Below are 10,716 nucleotides of genomic sequence, written 5' to 3'. Positions count from 1 at the left end.
CACGTGCGCAGGGACATATAGGAGCCCACTTAGCATTGAAATCCTTCCCATCCTGTGAAGCTGCAAAACAAACTCTTCTTCTCCCCCCTAAGGTAATAAGTCTGTTAATTATATCTCTTGCCCTGATTTCCTGATTTTCCTTTTATTTCCAGACCAACCTTTTTTTTTTTTTTCTTTTTCTCAGATATGCATAAGAGCTTTTTTTAATTGGGATTTTTTTTTTTATTATTTTTTTTTGCTGCTGAAGGATGCTGAGGACATTTCGCTTAATTTCTTGTGAAGCGTCAAAGGGACTGCAAACAAAATCAGATCATGCCTCCTCCTTTCGTGCTCCAAATGTTCTGTGCTGCCTTTATGACAGGTTGCAAGGGGAATCTTCTTTCTCCCTTCCTCCCTGCTTTAAACCCCGTCCACTCTCACCCAGAGCTGTTCCCCTGTGCGCACAAAGGAATCTCAAGACGGTTCTTTCTGTTTGAGACGAGGGGGACCAGCTTCTGGCTCGTGGTCGTACTCGCTGCAGCTGTTTGGCAGAGCCACCGCAGAAATGGTGCGGAGTGGGTAGTAGAAAGGGTTAGGAAACAAGGAGGGGCACAAGAATCTTGGACAGGATACGAAGGAGCTGAGCAGCACAGCCAACGGCTTGGTGACTCACTGCCAGTCAGCAGCAAGTGATCGGGAGGCTGGGATCAAACAAAGCCCGCTTGATCCACGCCTGCAGAGGATGTTCTTACTGGACAAAAGGTCTTGCAAATACTCACCATCTCCACAACACAACCCACCCTATGCAGCTTTTTGGTCCTGGCCCCAAATCTTCATTCCTCTTTCTCTTTCTCCCGCCCTTGGTCCTCTTCTGCTTCCAGCTCAAGCTTGCCTCGTCCTAGGTCCTGCCCCAAACGTGACGCCCCTACATCTTCATGTTTTCCTGCTCTGAGATGCATCTCAGCTGGTTCCCATCTCTCCTTCAATAAAGCCTTGAGGTTGCACCAAACCCCAGAGAGTACTTTGGACATGCCACGTGTCAAGATGAGGAACTGGCAATTCTGGGCTGAAAGTGGCTCTGGGAGATGCTCTCACGCCTGCCAGAGGGTTATGACCCCGTGCACATCCTTGTACAGAGCTTTCACAGTGACTTGGGCTGATGAGCCAGGACGGAGGTAGAGAAGATACCTCTGTTGGAGTGAGGGGAATGACCGCAGGAGTCAGCAGTAGGTGACTCAGAGGCTGTTTCAATGCTGTACAAGAACATAAAGAGAAAACTAGCAGCTGCCGTCATAATTTCATTTTTCAATTAAAAAAGACATGCTTACATCCAGCTGCAGGCCAGAGGGCTTGAAACAAAGAGAGCTGGGTGGCATGCCGTGGCTGGCATCCCATGGCTGGCATTTTTCGGTGTGCCTCAAGAGAAGACTATAATCATCCTCCCTGGCCCTAAAAGTCTCTGTACAGACTTGGAGCGAGTGCCTCTGAGTGTAGGAACGGGGCTTTACACAGAGGAAGCTGGTTTGGTGATCTACATCTAAGGCATCGCAGCTCTGCCTTCTCTCCAGCGGGACACCGCCATGGGCACGGCCACCACCACCTCTGCCCGCTTTGGTTCTCTGGCTGTGCAACAGAGGAGCCGTGTGGACTTTTTGTCCGGCATTTGTCGGCCGGAGAGCCGTAAAGACAGGCAGTGATTGCTATTAATTATCATCCAATTTGTGTTCGTTTCTGGGGCCTCGTTCAGGTCTGATAAGAATCTCCCGATGCTGAGCTGAGCGGTGCGAGGTTCACCTAGGCCAGGGGAGCGTTTATCGCTTTCTCTCTTTTCTTCGGGGAGATAGTAACAGCCAAGATTCTAGTTTAAGCTTATTAAAGTGCCCAGTTATCTGTTTCAGCATGGATAATTTAATCAGACAGGTTAAATATTTATGAGGCTGCACTTTATTGTCGGCGAAAGACAAAAATGTGCTTTAAGTGCTATTCAGAATAAGAATTAAAATGACGTTTAAAAAAGCCATTGGTAATGACACTTGATATTATTATTGTTAGCTCCTAGGATCACAGAAGACTGCAAATAAGGGACTGGGAGCTGGAATGGACCATGCTCCCTATCTCTGTCCGTGCAGGCCCTGTGAAGACATCCAAGGCTCAGCAGACCACCTAGGCATCTGGCCCAAAATTTTATCATGTCTAGTCAGAGGATAAAGCCAGCCCAACAGAGGAAGAATCATTTCAGTCCCTCTTTCCATCCTTTAAGGACAAAGCCCACAGCACATGACCCTGAAAAGCGAGCGCTGCCCAGACCGTGAGCACAGTCTGTGGTCTGCAGGTCACCAGAATCGAAGCGCAAATCGGAAAGGAGAATTCAGCTGGGATTGTAACACCCCATCCGCTTTGCAAAACAGCCAAAAAAGGCCAGATGCGCATACTTTTGAACATGGCATCAGTTCATTTTCACCCTGGCTCAGCAGGAAGGTGTATTTAGCACAGGCTTCTCCGTTACAAGTGAAGCCTGTGCATTTCCCAAGGTGAAGAGCTTTGCTCTTGGAGGTGTGGAGACTTCAGGGCTTCTGCCGGAAGAGGCCTGGATTCAGCAAGGTGTTTACATACACAGCTAATATTTATCTGTGGAGAATTCTCATTGATTTAAGGTTATGATAAAATACATTACTTATCCGAGGTCAGAGCTTCTGAACTGAGTGTTTTGCTTGAAGCAGACTCATTTAAAAAAAAAAAATAAAAAATTGAAGAAAGTGTGCGTGGGGAACCCTGCTTTCTACTTCTCTTACAAGTGTTAAAGCTCAAACAATTTGGAGGCACATAAACCATGCGTGCAGCAACAGTGAGGCTGTAAGACTGAATACACAGAAAGCAATACAGCCTACCAACTGCGTTTGTTCTGCCTCACGTAACTTAAACGTTTTAAAAATATATTCACTTCCTTTCTTCATGTTCCAATTCTACTGCGCCAGTATTGTATTTACGAGTGCCAGCTATATAGGTAGGCAGCAAAAGATGTATTTTGTTTATTAAATATAAATAGGCAGCAAATCTAAATTAACTGGTGGAAAAGCTTTCACTTTGGGAATGTTTTATATTTGAGCTCTTATTAACGTCACATTGATGCCATGTATCTTCTTAGCACATACTTCATACGTTCGGAAGTGAGACATAAGTGGAAGATGGATATTAATATTGCTACCATTATTTCTACCTTCCCTACCAATACTGATGACTATCACTTCCACTAGGATAGAGTAGACAATAAAACCCTTTGAAAAACATCCTCTCATTTACTTTCTTTTCATTATTTTTCATGGCAAGCAACAATACACATTATCTAAAAATTTCAGTCGCGTGTCAGGTAATATCCCAGCTGTTTGTTGGCATTGGTTGGATTTTGGGGAGGGTGTCTCGTGTTAATTTGTTTGACAAAAGACGTTATTAAACACTTAGCACAAAAGGTATTACGCCTTTTTTCTCGCCGTTCTCTGTCTCAAAAGCGAAGCAGATACCTCATCCCACCTGTCACACAAACCGCACCAGGTGTCCCGTGCGTAATTATGCAGCGTTTCTCAGATCGAGCCCGGAGGAACTTTCAGTTCTTTGGAGGTGGAAAGGAAAATTCTCCTGTCTTCATGATCAGATGAGGAATCCGCTTTCAAGAAGGCAAAAAAAAAAAAAAAGAAAAATCATTTTTAAAGATTTAAAAGCTTTGACTCATTTTCCAATCAATCATCTTCATTAACAAGTGTCTCTAAAATGCTGCTGCTACAGAAAAATATTTCAACCTGTCAAGGGCTTTCTTTCCTTCCTCCCTCCTGCGCCCAATTAAGGTTTCTCCTGCAGTTATTCCGCTCTTTGCAGAAGGCTGAGCCCCTTTCAGACGCACCCTTCCCCGTGGAGAACTGCCATTTACTTGCAACTCTGAGCCACTAAGCCACAACAACTCCGATTTGAGAGCTGGGAAAACCCTTTTGGAGGCAGAAGGAGGAGGGAAAACCCAGCCCCGTCAAACCAATTCTTCTGGCCCGTTTTGCTGGGATAATGTTGTACAAAAACGTGTTCAAAAAGCTTACTTGCAATGAAAGAAGTTGCATGTAACTAGTTGTTCCCACTACTAATAAATAGATAACAACACGTAAGCAGCTCCCGGTAAGCAGAAGAACGAGTTAATATATTGTATTCAAGGGGAAGTAAGTCTCCAAAAGTACTTTCTTAAGTATGTGCAAAGTGAATCAGAGGAGCATTTTCAGTGTAAATTCATTCAAAACTGCCTTCCGAGACTCCTGCTTTGCTTGCTTATTTACGCGCTGCGTGGCTCCTGATTCCTTAGCGGGTGCCATTATGGTTTTGAAAACAACAAGAAAACCAATAAGGATTTTTGGGCAGCGAAACTCACTGAAATTTGTGAAACTTTGTTCCACCAGCTGTCATGTGTCTCCCTCTCCCCCAGCTTACTTGGTCAAAATGTTGAATTAATTAAGAAGAATTTATTATTTCCACTTTCAGATTCTCATTAATTCTCTTGAATGTTGCAAACCACCGAAATCCTCTCCAAAGCCTCACGAGTGTTCCCTTGGGGCCAACGAATACTCCTCACACGGCCTTTCTTCTGGCTTTTCACCAAACCTTAGCCCCAGTAGGAATGTATGGGATCACCAGCACCACAAAAGAGGAAAGAGATGCTGAGAGACAAACCATCCTTTTCCTGGCTATGCCTAAGGGTGAAGGAGAGCAAACCCAGCCCTTCCATTTATCCCACCCGCGGTGTCTATCCCAAACCAGCAAATTTCACGTGGTCTCCTTGCACAACCAGTGGGATTTCGCGCCCTACACGAGGCTCTGTGTGAAGTGATGCTGATGCGAAGTCGCTGGAGGAACTGACCTAACGTTTTCTTTCCTATCAGTGAGATAACTACTTGCTTCTGGGTCGGGAAAGGAAGAGGGAAGGGCAAAGCTGGGGTTGATTCTGTGTCTGCTGTGTACACGTTTCAAAACTACATATATATGTAGTGTGCAAGCAGCAAAGGAACTCTTCCTCTCCCAGCTATCACCATTTATGAGGTACAGAGCACCGAGACTGGTGCCCTTATGCATAATAGAGATGAGGCATAAATAGGAAAGAGCTGGCTTTGTCTTCTTTGTTAACAATCTTCCTCTCCCACTTGGAGGCAAGATGTCAGCTAGATAATTTATTAGAAAATATCACCGTAGTGTAGTATCGTACGTGCTGTCCTTTGGGGGTAGAAAATCAAATATTCACTTGTCACTGCAAGGGCTGATTTAATTGATACGTATAACAATTCACGCTATTGCTTTAAAATAGCTACGTGGGCTGGATTTTTCATAGTAAGAATGGGTGGGTTTTAATTCCGATAACTGGGAGCAATCGCTACGTTGGAGTGTGATAGTTCCAGACCCCAACCACCCCGTATGTAAGCAATACCTATCGCTCCGACGGTCGGTGCAATGCCGGGACCAAGCGCATCTCTCGCAGCCGCCAGCACCTGTTTGCCGGCCCCTGGGATCCCCCCCCGCCCCCGAAATCAGCAGCGGCTCCGGCCAGCTGGCAAGTATCAGGCACTGAGAAATTCCTCCTCAGCCCCATGGCCGGGGAAACAAGGGCAGGAGGCCACGCTCCTGAAACCTGAGATTTCGGCTAAACCCAAGGAAGGATTCTGAGACCGAGCGAGACCTCCCACGAGCGGGCATAGCGCCATGTGCTCTGCCCCAGCAGGGAATTTGGCCTCAGTGGGGAGAGGGATAGGGATTTTTTTTTTTTTTTTTAATGGTTTAATGAGTTAGTCATTAATTTCCCAGTGACCATTATATCATTCAGCAATACGTACAAAAGGCAAAGACGCCGCCTAAAGCAGAGAGTGACCTCGCAGGGGTAACTGGACCTCCCAGAGCAGAGCTTGCCCCACTTGGTTTGTCCCATAACTCAGCAGCACCCATCCATAGGGAGCAACAAGCAGCAGAGAGGTCCCAGCAATGGATCCGGCGCTCCTATTTCCAGGGGTTTACTAATCCCCGCTACCAAGAGGACAAGAAGGATGGAGGGAGGAAGCTGTGTGGAAAGGATTTCCAGAGCAGGTGTCTCCCTACCAACGAGATGGGCCTGAACTGGGAAACCTCACCCGCGTTTGCAGGGATGGAAGGGACCATCAGAGCCAGCACCTTGATTTGGTCTCTGGCAAACTCAGGGACGCCCGAGCCAGGACCCAGGTCGGACGTGTTGTTTCATTAGAGCCAGGCAGCGTATTCAGGAGAACAGTCAGCCAAACCAACGTCTGTAACTGTCTTAAAAACGTGCGTTTCAGTTAATCAAAACTAATCTCCAAGTTTCTAGCGATGTCAGTAAGTTGTTTTGATTGGGGAAATATTTGTATTTAAAAAAAAACACAACACACAAGGGAAAACCAAAAACATTTTGGAAATATTTTTTCAGATGGAAGCGACCCTCATTTCACAGTCTGTGCTTAAAAAAAGAAACCCAAATATTTCATTTTTGATTTACAAAACCTTACATTTGTTTGAAAACATTGTAAGGAATTTTCATTTAAGGGGGGGAAAAAAAACCCAAACAAATCCGTTTCACAGTAACCCACAATTAAATGCGTTGCCAGTTTTTCAATTTGGCCAGTGACCTTGAAAATCATAACTCTAGTTCAGGGTCTGTCTGTCTGTCTCCCTTCTAAGTGACAGCTAATGAATCAGATATGTGTCCTGGCACAGAATTAGAACTACGTCCTTTTGATACTACAACTTCTACAGACATTTCCCATACAAACTCACATTCTTCTGCTCCTCTAGGTAGTAATTTTTCTGACGGTGTTGTTCCAAACCCATTCTGTAACACAACTCCACTATATAACCAGTGCAGTGTGTTTAAGGAGGGAACACAGCAGCATTTATTTATTTTTTTTTCGCAGTCACTTTCCAGGCTGTATCTGTGCTGCTAATGAATAGTGACATCAAACACACATAAATTAGACTGTAGGCTGAAGATAATTAAATTGAGCAAGTTGAAAAAAACAAACTGTATCAACTAAATCCCAATTTGCAAACTATTATACGTCGTCTTCAAGGGTCGGGTAGAACAATGGATACAGCGGGGGGATTATAGCGAGGTTTAAGTTTCGTAGGGACGATTTGATATTCTATCTGCGCCGTGAGCAAGTCGCGTTGCATCAGATCAAATCCCGATTTCATTCTATTGTGAAAAAAGTCTATTGTTGCCACTCTTTCCCCCTACTTCTTCATTATGAGGTTGTAATTTATCGAAGTGCCCCTGAGAGTCTGCAGCACAGAATGGCTGCAGCGTTATATATTTCAAATAGCTTCTTTGTTGCAGAGCACTACTGGTTAATAGGAAGATAATGAAAATCGGGAAATTAAATTAGTTTGGTGCCAGGGCTGAAAAGAATAGTTTCTTTAACTTGCAATACAGGAAGATTATGAGCAAAATTTGAAATTAAAAAAAAGAAAGAAAAAAAGAAATGTGATTGCTACATTCTTCTAGGGAGGCTGGTAGGGTGGGGATTTCTCCATTTTCCTCAGCTTGGAAAGAAATCAAGTGTTTTTCATATCACTTACTGACAGTAGGCATCTAGATTTTGGATAGCTTGTGAAAAAAAGGTTAGTTAAACAGTACGATGTGAAAAGGCAAGATATTTATCAGTGACACTCCAAGGAAGGAAACCAAAATTCGAGTGATTAAGAAGAAAAAGAAGGGTGTGGATGATCCTAAAATCCCAGCAAGATGTATTACTGCTGTGAAACAGAACTGCCAAATAAAGGCCAAGTCCTTTTTGGCTTTTTCGAACTATGCCTAATTATCCCAGGGAATTCAAAATTCATTATCAGTGCAAGACACTGAGAAAACAGAATTGAGAAGAACTTTGCAACAGCGTGCGGAGTCTTATTTCCGGGTGTGAGCAGCAGTGAAGGAGAGCGCGCATCCCAAGGGGTGCACCGGGTCATCGGCAACCCCTGTTGCTCACGTCCACTGCTGCCAGGTGCAGTCCTACACTCAACGCCGTCCTCTTCGAGCACGAGAGCACCATGCCTGGTAATCAACCCAGTTGATTAACATTGACCTCAATCCCAGCAAGTCAGCTAACACTGGAATGAGTCTTCTCCACTCCACGTCAACGCTGTGACTTCTCTAGTTCATCAGTATCCACTGCGATTAGAAGCCAACATAAGAGTCCACCCAACGCAGATTCTCCATTGTAGGCCCATGATGTTGATTTTATAAAAAAAAGACAAAAAAAAAAAAATACCCCTCACACACCAAAGCATGGTTCTTGCTTAATCAATATGAACACATTGGCCATAGAGTTACTTTGCACATCAACGTTTCCCTCAACCTCCTTTTAATTAAAGAAGGTCCTAACAGTCTTGGAGAAAGATGTTACGCACTAGCTTGCATCCCTTAAGAGTCTGGCAGGCAGTTAACAGAATGCTAAATGAAACACTAATCACCCAGGCAGGCAAAATGCTACTGCTGTCCAAAATTGTGTTTTTCTCACTGCAGACACAAACCAGCTATATTCAACCTGTAAAAATCATGATGATCAAGAACAATCTGACTTCGTGTCTGCTCCCAGCTGCTGTTAGGAGGTAGCTCCTGCCTATTGCAGGCACCTGGGGCTGGAGCCCCCCTTACCCAACAGGTCATAGAATCACAGAATCGTAGGGGTTGGAAGGGACCTCTGGAGATCATCTAGTCCAACCCCCTGCCAGAGCAGGGTCACCCAGAGCAGGTCGCACAGGGGGGTTTTGAATGTCTCCAGAGATGGAGACTCCCCCACCTCTCTGGGCAGCCTGTGCCAGGGCTCTGCCACCCTCAAAGGAAAGAAGCTCCTCGTCATTTTTAGGTGGAACTTCCTATGGTCACGTTTGTGCCCGTTACCTCTTGTCCTGTCGCTGGGCACCACTGAAAAGAGCCTGTGGGTACTGGCAGTTGCTGTCACGGGCTACCTGCTGACACCTTGCAGACCACGGGTGGAGTAGCATTGCCCAGTGCTGTACTTATCTGGATTTATAGCAGTCGCATGCACTCGTACCTTTCATACAGTCAAACATTATAAATATGCCAAGGTTTCTAAAGCTGGAACAGAGACTGTCCAAACGACTGCCTCGCAAATATTTCTTTCCACAGTTTCAGAAAATGAGAAATGCCCCACATTAAGCTTGACAGCTCTTTCTTTCAGTACAATTTCTCTATCTTGTCTTCCCCACGCTCCTCCAAGAACTGACATATAAGTATGAATAATAAAGAAATCTCTAAATTATGCCAATAGAACTAAAGAAATGTGGAGATTATAAACCATTGCACTTCAGAAGGAAAGCCAGGGACTCCCAGCCAAGTTTTCAACAGGGGAACAGACAGAGCAAATTGTTTCAGAGCTTCAAAGAAGACTTGAGCTCATCTCAAAAAGCTGGCCTTGGGGTGGCTGAGAAATCTCCTCTTCCCTTTATGGGCGCCCAACATCTTCCATGAATGCATCTGGTACTTCCCACAGTCAAAGCAGGATGAAACAGCAGATGGATCCACAAGACTAGAGGCATGGTTCCTTCTGGTAACATGGGTAGAAGTACAGGATAAAGAGCAACATTTAGCAGAGCTGACTGTCTCCAAAGTGGAAGGACACGACCAGCCACCAGGAACCTTCAGGCACGGTCCCAGACAGGAGACAGCACTCGGTGGGACAAGAAGCTGAAAAGTCAAATCAAAGCAATTTGCAATTAGTAACATTTCTAAACTTGGCTAGGATTACAGAGCTCATTAATTCCTGAGATAAGTCACAGAAACAGCAGGACGTCAAATGGGAAGCATTATTCCTTGTGGAAAGGGTACAAACAACTACCAAAACGTTGCAGCAGTCATTATTTTTTTTTCCCCCCCGTGTCTTCACCCTCATTTCTGAGAATCTTCCTCAGAATAGTTTCGGTGTGAAGCAAGCATTGGCAGGAGCTCCTCTGTACTTTTTCATTCTCTTCATGAGGAAGAGATGCTTGTACAAGCTTCATTTCACGTTGGTGGAACAATTCTGAGTTTTGTGGACTAGAGAGAACCAGTGAAATCTTGGCTCCATCAAACCCAATTGCAAAACACTTGTTGCCAAAATAGGCCCAGGATTTATACCAAAAGTTTTGCATCTGGGAATGTCCCATACCAGGAGAAAATTGATGCAAGGATTATATTAACATTAACACTGCTGTCGCGATCATTATATATGTAGCTGTTTAGCATATTCGTGACTTCAGTACAATATGTTTCATCACTGTGGTTGCAAAATAATCCTTATTTTTTTTCCACGGGAGATTACTCAAACCGCAATAATGTATTTTCCAAATTAAATAGATAGCTTCACAGACTGCTGGGTAATAAAATATGAATAAACACGGAAGACATACCTTATTAAAAAAAATTAACTTGTCATTTTTCAGACTCTTTTTTTGATTTGCAAGTTAATAAAAACCACAGCCAGTTGCCATAGGGAGGATAATTAATTAGACATCTATAAAATTAATGTTGGGAAGGGGGAGGAAGCTTTCACTTGAAATATTTGTAGCACATAGCAGAAATATATTCCGGCAGTAGAGATTGTGTTAGAAGCGTGACACAGTCCGATATCCTCAAGTAACTCTAATTGTTGGTTGGTTGTTTTGTTTGGTTGGTTGGTTGTTTTTTCCCCCTGAAGGACAGTTCTGATGGTG

The 10,716-nt window shown here is 44.3% G+C and overlaps 1 long non-coding RNA gene across 1 annotated transcript; it reads right to left on the bottom strand.

Annotated features, from left to right (window-relative positions):
• Positions 1-1,139: 1,139 nt before the first annotated feature.
• Positions 1,140-9,002, bottom strand: LOC134521008 (uncharacterized). The gene is made up of 3 exons (XR_010072605.1): positions 8,906-9,002; positions 3,508-3,640; positions 1,140-1,232 (listed from the first exon to the last, which is right to left on the bottom strand). It is a non-coding gene; the product is annotated as an uncharacterized LOC134521008 (long non-coding RNA).
• Between the last annotated feature and the right edge of the window lie 1,714 nt (positions 9,003-10,716).

The sequence above is a fragment of the Chroicocephalus ridibundus genome, chromosome 9 (assembly GCF_963924245.1).
Source record: "Chroicocephalus ridibundus chromosome 9, bChrRid1.1, whole genome shotgun sequence".
Classification (NCBI taxonomy): domain Eukaryota; kingdom Metazoa; phylum Chordata; class Aves; order Charadriiformes; family Laridae; genus Chroicocephalus; species Chroicocephalus ridibundus.
The sequence above is the reverse complement of the archived record's forward strand: the minus strand, read 5'-3'. Positions and strand labels throughout refer to the sequence as shown.